General features: G+C 43.3%; 1 protein-coding gene across 1 annotated transcript in view; it reads right to left on the bottom strand.

Annotated features, from left to right (window-relative positions):
- LOC108260822 (protein tyrosine phosphatase receptor type D) overlaps window positions 1-16,011 on the bottom strand; it is a 416,825-nt gene that overhangs the window by 295,434 nt on the left and 105,380 nt on the right. Inside the window, exon 4 of the mRNA XM_053677696.1 lies at window positions 12,023-12,046. The gene's annotated coding sequence lies outside the window, so the exon portion shown is untranslated. The remainder of the gene's footprint in view (window positions 1-12,022; window positions 12,047-16,011) is intronic.

Raw genomic sequence — 16,011 nt, 5'->3', positions numbered from 1 at the left:
AAGCAATATGTTCGATAAGGAGGCATCGGAAACACATTCTGGTGCTCTCTATGGTGTTCAAGAGCAAACGGATAGATAGATAGATAGATAGAGGGACGTATGGACAGACGGACGGAGATCCACTGACTTTCTGTAGAGAGTTTTTCATAAGATTTTCACGTTTCAGAAGCTTTCAGATTAATTACACAAAGCTAGTCATTCTTTCCTCTAATCCCTCCCTCTGTCTTCTTTTTCCTGAGCGCGTGTGAGCCGGTATGATGGATCTTTTGTGCTTCTCATTAGGGCCTAAGCGCTCTTGTCATATGAGGAATTAACAAGTGTGATGTGAATGAAATGTAACCTTAATAACACAGCCGTTCTAATTTACACAAGTGGATTATGTTAATGTGGTCATAATTCACAAACTCCGCCGGCTCGCTAAAGCGCTTATTCTCCACGCTGCAATTAAATCGCCTTACGCTTTGACAAGCGCGCTGTAATGATACGCGGTCCCGGTACGCCTTCGATTAAGGTGAAGCTTTTAGTGGAACGGCTACGGGACAAAACAGGGACATGGGATGGAGATCGGCGCTCGTCCGGGCAGGAGACGGGGAGCGAGCGTGTGCGGTGGTTTGGAACGGACTGCCGGTTTTCCGCAGGGTCCTTGAGCCACTTGCGTTTTTCAGTTCTACTCGGGTTGCCAAATCATCACGGCCAAGTAATTAAAAGCTATAAAATGCTGATCACTGATGACAAGCTTCTCCAGGGAGGGAAAAATCGAAATGTAAGCTGCTTTTCTTTAAATTACAACCTATAATGCTGTTTCCTCTCGTTTAGTTTTTTCCTGTTAGTGTTAGATGTAGGTCGTTGTGTTGTTTCCTTTAGTTGAAGCCTTTGCGTGATTAGTCTGCGGAGTCTGTAAGTACACCTTGATGAAGCAGTTGTTGCACAGCTTAAACCCTGTAAGAACTTCTTCTTTTTTTTTTTATCCAAAACTACTTATGTAGCACAAACTTGGCTACATAAGTAATGGTTAGCTTAGTGGTTAGCATGTTTGCCTCGCAGCTCCGGAGTTGGGGGTTCGAACTGCATGTTCTTCCCATGCTTTGGGGGTTTCCTCCGTGTACTCTGGTTTCCTCCTCCCGTCCAAAGACATGCATTGTAGGATGAGCGGCGGTTCCAAATTGTCCGTAGTATATGAATTGGTTTGTGCGATTGTGCCCTGTGATGGGTTGGCACCTCATTCAGAGTGTCTCCTGCCTTGTTCCCCAACTTCGCTGCCTCCCATTGACCCTGTGTAGGATACAGTTGTGATTCTGATTAACCCCGAAAAGATGTTTCTGCTTAATTTTCTCGACATGGTTTCATTGGTTGCATCTGACTTTCTAAGGTCGGTACGAGATCTCGCTGTTGAAAGGTAATGCTCAGGAAAGGGGTATAAAAGAATTTCCAAAACATTAGCTGTAGCATGGAATACCATTAAGACAACCGTCAACAAGTCAACCATCAACCGAGAACCCCTCCAAAACTGATGAAAGTACAAGACGAAAACTTATCAGCGAGGCTGCCAAGAGAACGACTGCAACGTTAAAGGAGCTGGAGGAGGAATATCTGGTAAGTGCTGGTCACTCCCTGCATGTGGCATCTGTTGGAATCTTCACATCTGGGCTACGGGGTAGGGTGGCTAGATGAAAGTCCACTTGCTTAAATTGGACCAAAACATACGTACATCACCTTAGACCACGTGTTACGGGACCGACGGGACCGAGGTAGTACATTTTTTAGGCGTGATCTAAAATCTAAGAGATATGTTTGGTGCGAAAACAACACAGCTTATCACTACTCCCATTGGTGAAGCATGGTGGCGGCAGCATCACGCTATGGGGCCGAGTGGACTCGGTTCCGATTCATGTTACCTGTCTCTAGGTGACGGGTGCCATCAGCTTCATTTAACTTTAGAGTCTACTTGTCGTTTCTATTTTCTGCACTCACGTATTCACACTTTTTTTTTGTTGTTGTTGTCCATTATTCTGGGATACAATAATAGATTCATCGTGTTGACCAATTTGCTGTCTACTAAATCATTCGTCTTCACTAAGTGCTTTATCCTGGTCAGGGTCTGGAGACTAACCAGGGAACCCCGGGAGCAAGGTAGGAATAGACCCCGGATGTCGTGCCAGTCCTTCGCGGAGCACACGCTCATTCATTCGCACACTTATTCACACCTAGGAGTAATGGAGTGTCACCAATCCAGTTGTCTTTGGGAGTTGGGAGAACCTGGAGGAAACCTGTATGGATACGCTGAGAACACTGGAAACTCCAGACAGATAATAACCTGAGCTCAGCATCGAATTAAGAAGCCCGGAGCTTTGATTGTGTCATTGTGCCTCGGGTAATAAACAAAGCGCTGAGTAAACACGCTTGTATCTTGTATACAAGATGCAACCGCATGTTATACTCTCATAAAGAAAAGACCACGGACGTTAAAATGATTGAGTTTACACTCTGAGAATTCACAGCAGATTAAATTCCAGATACTTGCAGATTCTACAGCTGCTATGGGTTTTGCATCTCTTGTAATTAGATTGCAACGAGCATTATACCTTAAAAAGCCACTCCACTACTGACAAAGAGTGTGTGTTCGCATCTGATTGGTCTTCTTAAATAGTCTACAGTACTCTCTCTGTTTCGCGCTTTCTCTGTCTCGCTCGGAGATTTCAATAATCACTGGCTGTCCCAAAGTCCATACGGACTGGGATCTACGGGGTTAGGTTTTGTCGATAGACGTTTCTGCCGCTCTGGACCAATTACACCCACTGCTGCTATTCCGGACTGGAGCACTTCAAGTTTCAAAGTTACCAGAGACTAGAGCGCCTTTTTCACCTTTCTCTATCTCAGTATCTTGTAAATCTCTTTTTCATCGCACGCTCTCACAGCTTCTCTAGTCCTCTCTCTCTGTCCACAGTACACTGCTTAATGCTTATGTTAAAAAATACAACATTCAGCACTGAGTCGAGGTGATTAAAAAAAAAAAAAAAGTTGCATAATGACACCGGGGAATTGAAAGACAAATTTACTGCGCTGCTCATTTTAATTGCACTAAAAACATCACTATGAATGATGACGCTCTCCTCTGAGAGTTCATTACACCGTAGCTTCTTTTTTATTTATTTATTTATTTTTTTCCCTCCGTTTCTCTTAGCACTGCATCCCATATGGCTATGAACACACTAGCACGAGTAAATAATATTCACAGTCATTCAAATATCACTTCAGGCTTGTGGCCTTGAAATGAAAGATTTATTTATTTATTTATTTATTTATTTATTTATTTATTTGCATGGTCTTTACTGTACATCCTCGTTAAAGGTTGATCGTCTCCCACAGAACCAAAACGATTTATTACGGCCGAAGTCGAATTACACCGCTAATCTCGCTCGATCTTATTTACGCAAACAGATGGCTTGAAGAAACATGTTCGTCTCATTTGCTCTGAGAGACATTCAGGACGTTTACACGGACGACGATAATCCGATATTAACCCGGTTAAGACGATACTCTGATTAAGAAACTAACGAGATTATTGATTAACTTAATCCGATTAAAGTCATACTCGGATTAAGTTAATATACATAAGACGTGTGGAGTACTCCTGTCTTAGTCGCATTATAGAAGTGCGTTACAGACATGTACACACCTTAACCACACTATTAACGACGTGTGGGAGATTTCACCGCATTTTGCGACAGGACACGTACACACGTCAGCCGTTTGACATCGAACAAGAGAGCACGGCTGCGTCCGAAACCGCGTACTTACCTACTATAGAGTAGGCGAGATACATGTATCTCAGCTACTATATAGACGGTAAGTACGCGGTCTGAGACGCGGCCCACGGCTTCGAGCGGTCGTCTATTTGCACGTACAGCATGACAAATAATTAACCGCACACGAAGCTTTCGTAAAATTAAAAATAAAAACACCCAAAACTGTATACGGTCCCATAACGAGGACAAACCGTATGTCGATACGTGAAATTCTGGAGGGAACGTCGGACCGCGTGGCGTGGGGACGTAATGACGTGTGCTGTTAATCGATCTATGTCCTATAACATGTGACACAGGAACCTGAAAGGAATATTCTAAAAGCGGCTCGTGTAAACACCTTAATCAGAATATTGTCTCGTTCAGAATAAGGTCAATAATTAGATTACTGCTGTCCATGTAAACGTAGTCATAAGGGTGAGGGAGAGAATCTGAATTGCGGTCAGGTAAATGCTTCCTGGTCACATAGCTAAACTGCAACCGCGGACATAGCATGAAATGGAAGTAAGAGGCACAGCAGGTCATGCAAGTCCTAGGGGTCCAATTTCTACAGTTTTCGCATTTTTTTTAATTCAGCTTTTAGCAAGCAATGCTAACTTGGTTCTTGACTGCCAAAAGCCCAAATAAAAAAGCTGGAGTACCACATACTGTGCAGTATATTTGTGATGATGCTGGGGGAGTTCTATCAAAAAATGGATGATTTTTTTTTTTGTCTCGACAGTTCACATTCAGATTTTCGAGACGTCTCCGTCTTCACCTTGTCGAAAGTACATGAATAGGGTGCGGGGGAAAAAATCCAGATACAGAGCTGCTCCTGTGTTTGTAGAGATTACTGACACTTGTGTTCAGAGATATGATGCATCATTTCATATTATACCACGATCTGTCTGAATACTCAATTCTGATTGGCTGGAAGGTGTGTGTTAAAAACGGTGTATAACACAAATAGATCCCGTCGGTTTAATCACCGTTCTAAATGAATGCGCTGCCTATAAACAACTTTAACCATAGTAACGTACAGTTGAACTCACAGCTTCATTATTAACAGACAGACGCCATCATTCACACATGCACTGTCTCTCTCTCTCCGTCTCTCCACGGAGGCAATCACCCTCTGCTTCATGTCGGGTGGACTGCCTCAAAGTCGTGCATTAAAATAGTGTAACGCACACCTAGCCGTGCATTATCCCTTACATATTTCATTCCTCACTTGTTTATTATACAACAGAACATTAGAATCACTTGCCTAATATTGTGTAGGTCCGCCTTGTTCTGCCAAAAACAGCCCTGAACGGTCAAAGCATGGACTCCACGAGACCTCTGAAGGTGTGCTGTGGTATCTGGCACCAAGATGTTAGCAGCAGATCCTTTACATCCTGTACGTTACGAGGTGGGGCCTCCATGGATCGGACTCGTTTGTCCGCCCACAGTTTCTCGATCGGATTGAGCGCCGAGGGCCGGGTCAACACCTTGAACTCTCTGTCATGTTCCTCAAACCGTTCCTGAACAATTTCTGCAGTGTAGTAGGGCACATTATCCTGCTGAATGAGACCACTGCCGTTAGGGAATACTGTTGCCATGAAGGGGTGTACTTGGTCTCCAATAACGTTTAAGTAGGTGCTACGTGTCAAAGTAACATCCACATGAACGCCAGGACCGAAGATTTCAGAGCAGAACATTGCCCAGACTTTACACATCCTCCGCCGTCTTGCCTTTTTCCCCCCATAGTGCATCTTGATGTCATCCATCTCTTCCCTGGGTCACCCAGGGACAACGTGATTCATCGGACCAGGCCAGCTTCTTCCATTGCTCCATAGTCCCGTCCTGATGCCCATTGTAGGCACTTCCGTTGGTGAACAGGGGTCGGCATGGGCACTCTGACTGGTCCGCAGTTACAAAGCCCCATACGTGTGTTCTGACACCTTTCTATCGTGAACTTTTTCAGCAATGTGTGCTACAGTAGCTCTTCTGTGGGATCAGAACAGAAGGCCTAGCCTTCACTCCCAACACCCATCGATGAGCCATGACCCTGTCTCGCGCTGAGATTTCAATAATCACTGGCTGTCCCAAAGTCCATACGGACTGGGATCTACAGGGTTAGGTTTTGTCGATAGACGTTTCTGCCACTTTCGACCAATTACACCCACTGCTGCAACACTGCTGGACTAGAGCACTTCGAGTTTCTTCAAGCTTCTTTTGTTCATCTTGTAAATCTCTTTCATCGCTCGCTCTCACAGCTTCTCCTGTCCTCTCTCTCTCTGTCCACAGTACACTGCTTAATGCTTATGTTAAAAAATGCAACATTCCTAATGGCACTGGGGAACACAAAGACAAATTTACTCTGCTGCTCATTTTAATTGCACTAAATACATCACTATGAATGACTTACTATACATCATCACTATGGATTATTTAATATCAATGCACGGAAAGAAAAAAAAAAAAAAAAAAAGGTATTCTTGATACCTACTTACGTACATACTATTATTCATTTACTTGTTTAATTGTCTCAGTCCCCAGGAAGTTTGTCGTTGGCTTTGATGCTAAGAAACCACTGTTACATGGGCCAAAAAATAATATCATTGTAAGTAAAGTAAATCTATTGCCCTTTTAGAAGATGGCCGCTGTGACACCGTCGTGATCACTGTAATTACGTCACACCCTCGTTCGCACTCGGGAACAACTACCATTACTTACTGTACGTATATTATTTTCCCTATTGTGTTAGATATGACGCGGTGAGGATGGGTTCGCGGTCCAGAAGGTCGGATTTTGTTTAATTTTAGCAGGATTTACACCAGTGCCGGGCAAATAATATAGCCCTTTTTGTCCAGTCCACCTACTCCATGGGCTAAAAGTAATACGAGGAATAAATCTCACCCGAATAAAATGGCCATGTTTAGCAGTGGGTTAGAAATCTATTAATAACTGCCTGAAAGCATCAGTGGAGGAACATCACCAGACACCGGGTATCTCCCGTGGTGATGCCCTACCAACGCTGCTGCTGTTGTTTTTTTTTTAAAACCGCGTACTTGTTCTGTAGTTATTTTAAGTCAGGAAGTTGAATGCAGCTAACTGGAGTTCAGGTCAGGTGATTTATTCCGTCTGTCAAGAACATTTTCCTTTTTTTAATTTTTTTCTTTTCTTTTGACTCTTAGCTGCTTCCTGCTGTATGTTTTGGGTCGTCATCCTGCTGGAAGGCGAAGTGTCATCAAGCAAGTTTGGAGGGATTCTGGGATGGTTTGAACTTTTGTACTGTTTCATTCTGGCGCTGCTGTTGACACCCCGTCATCAATAATAAAAAAAACAAACAAAAAAAACAAAACAAAACAAGAGCGCTAGAGCATCCCACCGGCAGCCAGACTTTCCCATGCCTCCAGGTTTCAGGTTTACATCCACACTAAGAATTAGCGAGTTATAACCATTCTGTTCTTGCAACTTTGCACCTGTCAAGCTGCTTTTCATCCCGGCAAGCACGACTTCAAGCTTTCCCCAGAGAGTCACTAACTGCTTCAAACAAAAACACTCTCTAAACACTTTTACAGATGATGCTGTAAACTTTTCCCAATCCAGTCACTAGATCTTGGTCTGAAAAGCTTATCGTGTCACACTGTTCAAAAGTTTGTTTGGAAACTTATATGAAAGTGCGGCCAGCCAATCAGATCGCAACCTTCTAGATCCTTTAGCTCGTAGCCAGAAAAGTGTCGAAAAGATATCAGACGCTCTCTGGCCCCGAGAGCTCTCGGCTTTTTATTCTTGTCTTGATGACTGTATGTGACAAATCTATACTACATCCTGAATCGTCGTGTACACGGCACTGGATTTAGGCCAAAATGAAGATTGGGAATCTGATCCAATCTGAGCCCAAACAGTTTCAGAACCTTGCCTCTATATAATCTACAAGACGGATGACATTGACATGGCTAATATTTTAACCATGTGGTCTAATTAGTGTATTATTGCTTTTTAAGCTAATGACGACAAGAACTTGACATTTTCTTTCTAGTATCACAGTATGCACTCTTTTTGCTTTCTTGATGCTACAAACAGAGATAGGCAAACATGGAGCACAGACCTATAGAGTCAAAGCCTTCCCTCATGTTTGATCCCTCGCTTCAGCTCTGAAACAGTGCAAACACAAAGCTTTCGCGATAATTTACTGGTATTCCCGCTCATAAACTAATGATGATATGGTATTCCGTCTCTCTCTCTCTCTCTCTCTCTCTGTCTCTGCAGGCAGCCAATAAACTAATGATGATGTTGATGTCATTATCAACCTTTAACTAAAAGGCAAACCATCTGTCAGATGAACAGCATGGTTCTGTGAATTATCTGCCACTCCTACATAACATTTATTTATTCATTTTACACTATATGAACTTTATGATATATGATATAGCTCTACATATCCCTTAGCGGTCTTAGCAATGCGTCTGGGGTCATCGCATCCGATTACATCATAACACTCCCTATCAAGCATTCAAGTCTAAGCAGGAAGACACTGAAGTCGCTCTATGGCTTTCAGTGACCCAGTAGGTATTCATTTCCAGACTTTTACCTTCATCACCAGAATTGCGCAAGCTCCCGTCTGCATTTTTTAGCATATTGTAATGTGACCTTTCTATCGCCGGTACTGATGAGAGGGGTTTGTGTCTTGTGTTCGTGTCAGTGCGGCTTAGATTAATTCAGATTTTTGAAGGTTCTTGCAAACATGAATCTGCCCTGTGTCATTCTGACTTCACTGACAGCTGGGTTAGGATTTATCATCCCACGAATGGAGATCCCCCCTCCCACCTTCCGTGAAGTAATGGATTAAGCAAACGCCTGGCTTTTCACCCTCCTCGTGAGGTTCGTTAATCCCGATAGCACCCATGTCTGGGCTAGGACTCTGAATTATTATTATTTTTTAACGCAGTTCTTGTGTATTAATTCGGAGAATTAGAGCCGCATGATACAGATAAAGCACACGTTGCAATGGTGGCCTACGACGTAGCACGGTTAAAGCATTTCATTTGACCGAAAATCTTACATTGTGCTTTCCTTCAGCTTTAAATCTGCCTCCATTGTGTAGCGAATAGTCCGAGTATGAATGTGATTGTGCTGTACAGCTTCTCAAGCCTTTATCTATGACTCTGTGGGCAGTGGGCTTTACAACGTTACGCGCAGAACAAATCTGGTTAAGTATAAGCGTTCGGATTCGGTCTGCATTACGGAACGATAACCTTTTCTTGGGACTGTTGACGGTTTGAACATGCTGGTGAAAGATATCCCCTCGCTTTGGATGTTTATTCTCCATTTCAAGTTCTCTTTCTTTAAAGCTCCGTCTGTCTCCCTCCCTCTCCGTCTCTCTCTCCCCTCAGCCAGCAGCACTTCTGACTGACTGCGTGTATAATGAACCGATCGTCATCCGTGCTACGGGCCTTCCCTCTGTACCACGGTGAAAATCGTGGCCGTTCGAATATCCGTCGTTGGATCTGGAATCCGTGGACGTCTTCCTCGTGGGTGTCGATTACTGACGTTAAAAGACACGATTTGTCCTAAACCACATCATCAGACCTGTAGCGAATCACCGAATCGCTGGATGTGGTTCGAGGCAGGTATTTATCAACGCGTCGGTGCACACTGTCCATCAGACGTGTCTTATTTGTGAGAAGAAGAACAAAACGAATCTGATCACGCTCCCCTAAAGAATCGCACTCTTATTTCCTCGGGGGTTCCTTCGGATCGTTGTGACTTTATCGGCGCCCTCGAAATGGTGTCGATTCGTCTTCGCGCCGTGTGACCCGCACGGAAAACAGGACGGAGGGCACCGCTCGCTCATCCGGAGCCTGGGTGGCAGTCATGAGCCGAACGCGAGTGTAACCTCTGATCGTAGCGGGCGTGTCGTTAATAAATAAAGAGTGCGCGAACGACTGTGTGTGTGTGTGTGTGTGTGTGTAAGTTCGCACGTCTGAGAGAAGAGAATGAACTTCAGACTGAAGCAGAAAGAGCTCCCCTACAGAGTCCTGGCATTCAACCTAACCCAACCACCCACACACACACACATACTCACACACACTCTCTCTCTCTCTCTCTTAAATGTCCATCTGTTATCTTCCCTTGGGGTCGTATTATTCCCTCCATCCAGGGGGTTCTCTCCTGCTCTCTCTTTCTCTCCCGCTCTCGCTCATCCCTTTCTCTGACTCCCAAGCCAAACCAGCATCCTCTCACAGATTCTTGGCGGCACCTTTCTTGGCCTCGGCTCGGCATTTCCAGCTCCAACTCAATATTGTGCTCCCTTCTCTGCCTGCTGCCTGAAACCGGACTCCATTTTGTGCCGAAAAACTGGCTGTGCGCTCCACTGCTTTCCAGCAGTAATGGTGGCAGATGCAGAGATTCAGATAGCATAAAGTCGGAGGAATAATCGACCTTATTTCATGAATTTCATGTATCGAGTCATGCGGAAAAAAAAGAAAAAAAAAGGAAAAAAAGTGAACCGTCTGATGGCAAATATACGTGCATTCCAAGCGTACTTTTTCCCGACATAATTCCACACTTCATCTTCAGCTTTGTTTTCGAGGGTCACAGGCTACTGCATCACAGATGGCAAGTTAAAACTGAACACACTGGGTTTGGATACACTGGTTTGATGGCGATGATCCTGATAGTAAGTCATGCGTAACAGGTCTGTAACGATTAGCGAGCAAAACGACTACGCCGGTCACGAAAACTGCTATGTCAAAGTGTATGCTACGTATTTTTTGATGGGGAAAAAAAAAAGATGAGCACAAAAGTAAGAGATCCATCCATCGGGGAACACCCTGGACAGGGTATCAACCCATCGCAGGGTACGATCGCACACACTCCGGACAGTTTAGACACGCCAATCAGCCTACAGCGCATGTCTTTGGACCGGGGAGGAAACCGGAGTACCCGGAGAAAACCCCTGAGGCAGAGGCAGGAATCAAACCCCCGACCCCAGACGTACGAGGCAAGCGTGCTAACCACTGAGCCGCCGTGCCTATATGTCCAATCATAATATATTATTTATAATGGAGTATTTTTTTGAGTGAATATCTCGTTGCTTATTCAACAGACGAATAAACAGATTTATTCATTTATTCATTTTACTACATTAGTACATAATAACAGTGGCATACTAACTTCTAATTGCAAACCCAACCTGCCAAAATGACTATTGGCATCCTGTCCATGAAAAAGTGCTCTCTCGCTCACTCTTCCTCCCTCTCTCTCTCTCTCTCTCTCTCTCTCTCTCTCTCTCTCTCTCTCTCTGTCTGTCTGAGACAGAAAAATCCTCTTTCAAAAAACTGGGCCACTTGACTCTCATTTGAATAAAATTCAAATTTTCACTGCACAGAACCACAGTAGGATCCAGAAATAGAGTGGGGTTGAGTGTTGCACCCCCTGCATGGGGATTTGCACAGAAAGTAGGCAAACACACACACACACACACACACACACACACACACAACACAACACACACTCTTATCCACGTTGACTGATAATGACTGACCGACCAGCAGGTAAACCATTACAGCTATGTGCTATGTATAGAAGACAGCTGTCTGTATTTGGTCCTCGACTGCATAGTAGAGTTCACATGATTATTTACACTATCCACGATGAGGTCGGAGAGCCGTTTGGACATTTGAGACGATACGCAGTGTATACGACTAGACTGCATACTGGCACAACAAATATTCCATAGGGTCACTGCAGATTCTTGCACACGCACTGCCATTAACTGCTCATCACACAGGTCTAATGTACAGTATTAAACCTGTACTATATTGTCATACACGTCATCTGTACAGGAATCTTGGCGAGCAGTTGATGTACATTTTTATTCCCTCTTATTTTGTGGCATATTGTGAGACTATTGTGCATTTTCCCCAAGTCTCGAGAACTGTTCGGTCTTAATCTTAGTCTTGCGCGTGTTTTGTGGATGATGTGACATCAGACCTCCCCTTGGGGATCAATGATCTCAATTGTAGGGCGGTCGTTCTTCTGATAAACGCAAACTATTACAATTATCATGAGATTATTATAAAAGATAGTATATATAAAATAGTTAAAAAAAAAAAAAAAAAAAAGATGTGTTTTGGAGGGGAAAATTAGAGAATTTAGCTCATTCTGAAAGGCAAATAAATAAATAAATAAATATTTATTTATTTATATTATGTGTGTGTTTGCATGGACATGGCGACACATTGTCCTACCTTTCCTGTTGCACTTGGTCACATCTGTAAGCAGTAAAGGAAAAGATTGAGGACAGTTAGAGAGACGGAGGAAAGGGAGAAAAGAGAGAGAGAGAGAGAGATGGAGAGAGAGAGAGAGGGGAAGAAGAAGAAGAAGAAAAAAAAAAAAGAAACATCAGCACTTTGCCACTGAGTGTACAGGAGTTCGGTGAAGAATGGCAGTAGTGGTGAGGTTAAGAATAGTCTCTCTGTCTCAGCCACACACTCATTTATTATACACTTGACATAAAGGAGCATGTGACTATCCCTCCAGGACCCAAAGTTTGCACACATTACATTTATAATTGTCAGCATTCCCTATGATATAAGAGAGAGAGACAGAGAGAGAGAGAGAGAGAGAGAGATTCTCAGAAGCTACTTCAGCCCACATGCACCTCGCTGAGGTAATTTTGCTCCAAGATCTTCACACACACACACACACTCACACACAAAATGTGAAATATGAGTATTTCCAAAGTGCTTTTTTCTCCTCGAAACCAGTAATGGTTACAGAGAGACACAGAGTAAGAGAATCAGACCGTACTATTTGCCATATCCTCCAATTCTCTACTCCACACTGACATTCATTTCAGAGTAAATTTATGAAGCTCCCATTTTCGTGCGAGCTCTTCACTCAGCTCTCTCTCTCTCTCTCTCTCTCTCTCTCTCTCTCGAAACTTCCACAATCCTGTTCCCACACTCCTCTAGTGCATCCAGGGACATCCTGTATCTCAAACACCGGTCTGTCTGTCTGAAAAGGCTGTGCCAACATCGTGCCAAGAGAGAAGCGTGTGAGAAAAGAGATCAGGATTAACCAATAAGGAGAATCTGCTAAGAAAAAAAACCCCAAAAGTTCTTTGATTACACAAACTGAATTGTGTTTGGCTATAATAATAGAAAAGAGAGAGCCAGAGAAAGAGAGAGACAGGGGGAAGAAAGAGAGAGTGCATGCATCAATTAGGTGTGTTTGGGTACTGTAACGTAGCGCTATGGATGTGTGTGTGTGTGTGTGTGTGTATGTTTTCAGAGCCAGGCAATTTACTAGCTGATCCTAGATAAATATTAATCCCTCACGGGGAGTCAAAGTGGCATGACAGTAAGTATAACACTACTGAAGGAGAAAATAAACAAACATAAATATGACAATAGCAGAGTCAACATGATAAGTATAGAGAATGAAGAGTAGCAGTATGATATGTACATAGATATGAACTCATCCATCCATCCATCTATCCATTTTCTGTACCGCTTATCCACAGGGTCGTGGGGAGCCTGGATCCATCCAAGTGGACTCGGGGCAAGAGGCAAGGGACACCCTTGGACGTGGTGCCAACCCATAGCAGGGAACAATTGCACACATTCACACGCCAATTAGCCTACAGAGCATGTCTTTGTACTGGGGGAGGAAACTGGAGTACCCGGAGGAAACCCCCGAAGCACCGGGAGAACATGCAAACCTCTCGGGATTCAAACCCCAAACCTGGAGGTGCGAGGCATAGATATGAACACGTTATACAAAATAAAAATAAAAATAAGAAGTAGCAGCACGACCAGAGAATAATACTAGTGCAGATGAAATAGAATAGAATTCATTTTCATGCATGGACTTTATGCAGGAATTGGCAGACAATTAATCGGGACGTGTGAATGAAGCTAAAGTTGAAATCCCAGGAAGACCGCACACAGCAATTCACTGGGTAGACACCTAGAGGTTCTCTGGATGGCTCGTACTGTACGGGAACAAGCCTGGGGGCAGAAGCACGCTTTTTGAGATAGTCCAGTGAAGTGAAGAGAAGAACAGGCAAAAAGCCATAAGAAAAGATGAAAATTCTAGAAAACTAAAGCGATACTGTCACAGATTCCCCCTTCACACAGTGGTTCATGTGCAAAAACTTGTTGGCTCGGTCATTTGCTTATTGTTACCTGAGTGTGTGCACCTGTTCCGTGTTAGTACTTGATTCTTGTATCTGTTTGCTTGCAAAGTCTTACCATGCATTTTGTAATGGTTGGTAATGCAGTCTTGCTGCGTTCCTGCATGTCCGTGTATCTGATTTTCTCATGTTTTTGTTTTAAGATTATGTATTCGCATTGGCACCCTGTCCAGGGTGTACAACGCCTTGTGCCCGATACTTCCTGGGATAGGCTCCAGGTTCCCTGTGACCCTGAAAAGGATAAGCGGTATAGAAGATGGATGGATGGATGGATGGATGATGTATTTGCCACGTTTGATGCTGCTGGGTGATGGTGTGATGTTTCATTCTGCTTCTTACCTGTACTTTGAATGTTACATTTAATTTAGTTTTTTCGCTTTTGTATCATGGATGGTCCATGTCTCACCTTTCTCGCCTGTCCCACCTGTACCCAGTCTAGTACAAGTTGAATAAACCTGACTCGCACCAGACAAGGTGGAATGTAAATTCTATCAAACCCACGGTCTGGTTTTTTAGTGTCCCGTCCTCTGTTCTGTGGATACTTGAATCTTCCTGAAATGTTGTTTGAAGACTTAATGAGAATGAATGATAAAGGAAACGGTGGGATGGGTTCTACATTTCCAACGCTGTATCCGCCCTTGCACAGCACAGCTCTCAGAAGGGCATATATGTGCCTCAACGTGCCTCTTGTTTTTAGTTCGTATATAAGCGCTGTATAAGACCCGACCTGCCATAACTCTGATCCCTAAAGCTTCTGATCGGCTTAAAGAAAGGACTGGAGGAAAAAAAAAATGGTGCTTGTACGTCTCAGCTTAAAAGAAACCATTTGCTGCTTGTGAAAAAAGATGTCATGCTAGTGATGTAGACCATGGCGGATTAATACAATACAGATTATGATATCAGCAGCGGATGGACACGAGTACTCGAATACTCCGGCGGGCGACTTAGTGACGGCACCGATCGATCACGACAACACAGTAAGTGTGTGAATAAACCTTTACATCGGATAAAGTTCAGTGCTCAGTAATATAATGTAAATCCTGTTTGTAACCATAATCGTTCGGAATTTTATGACTGGCTTTGGTTAAAAACTGCAGTTTAATCGATTACACTGGCATTCAGGGCGAGACCTTTGGTTCAAAGACTTTTTGACATCAAGAATTTTACAAATGATGTCAATTTGTCTTCCGTTCTTGATGGTCCTATCGTCTAATAAAGTTTCTGATAATTCTTCTACCTCAGCGCATTGCCACACGTAACTACAGCATCACAATATATTCTAGAATTATATAGTCCCCTCCAAAACTATTGGAACAGCAAGGCCTATTCATTTGTGTGTTCTATACAGCAAGGACACTTGGGTTTGATCTCATAAATTACATTTAGATGTGTTAAACAACGTAAAACATAGAACCTTTTGCTTCAGACCACCCGAATTTTCGCCGTGAAAAAGTATAGGGACATATGTCTTGAAGTAAATTCAAGTAAATGAGACTTAATATCTGGTTGCATATTGTTGGCTTGCTGCCTGTTGTTTGTTTTGGGGGTTTCTCTTTGCTCTTGCTCAATTGGGTTAAAGGCTGGTGATTGAATTGCCCAGTCCAAAACCTTTCACTGATAAAGTCCTATGTTGATTCGGGAGTGTGTTTTGGATCGTTGCCTTTGCGGCGTGATTAATTTCCTCCAGATAAATTTTGATGCATTTCGCTGTAAATTAGCAGACAAAAATGTTCCTCTAAACTTCTGAATTCATTCTGCTGCAACCATCATGAGTTACATCATCAATAGAGATTAGTGAGCCTGCTCCGGAAGCAGTCCTGCAAGCCCAATCCATGACACTACCTCCACCATGTCTCACAGATGGAAATGCACAGTGACGTATGCAAAAAACGCCGACAAAATTAAAAGCGGTCATATAATCCCACTGCACAACCTTACATATAAACGGCATGAAAAATAATCTCACACGAATAACAAAATGCGATATGAATATGCTAAGTCGATATTTTAAGTCAGAATTACACAACGGACTTGATATCG

This window comes from Ictalurus punctatus, chromosome 29 (genome assembly GCF_001660625.3).
Source record: "Ictalurus punctatus breed USDA103 chromosome 29, Coco_2.0, whole genome shotgun sequence".
NCBI classification, from domain to species: Eukaryota; Metazoa; Chordata; class Actinopteri; order Siluriformes; family Ictaluridae; genus Ictalurus; species Ictalurus punctatus.
This window is presented reverse-complemented; position numbering and strand designations above follow the sequence as displayed.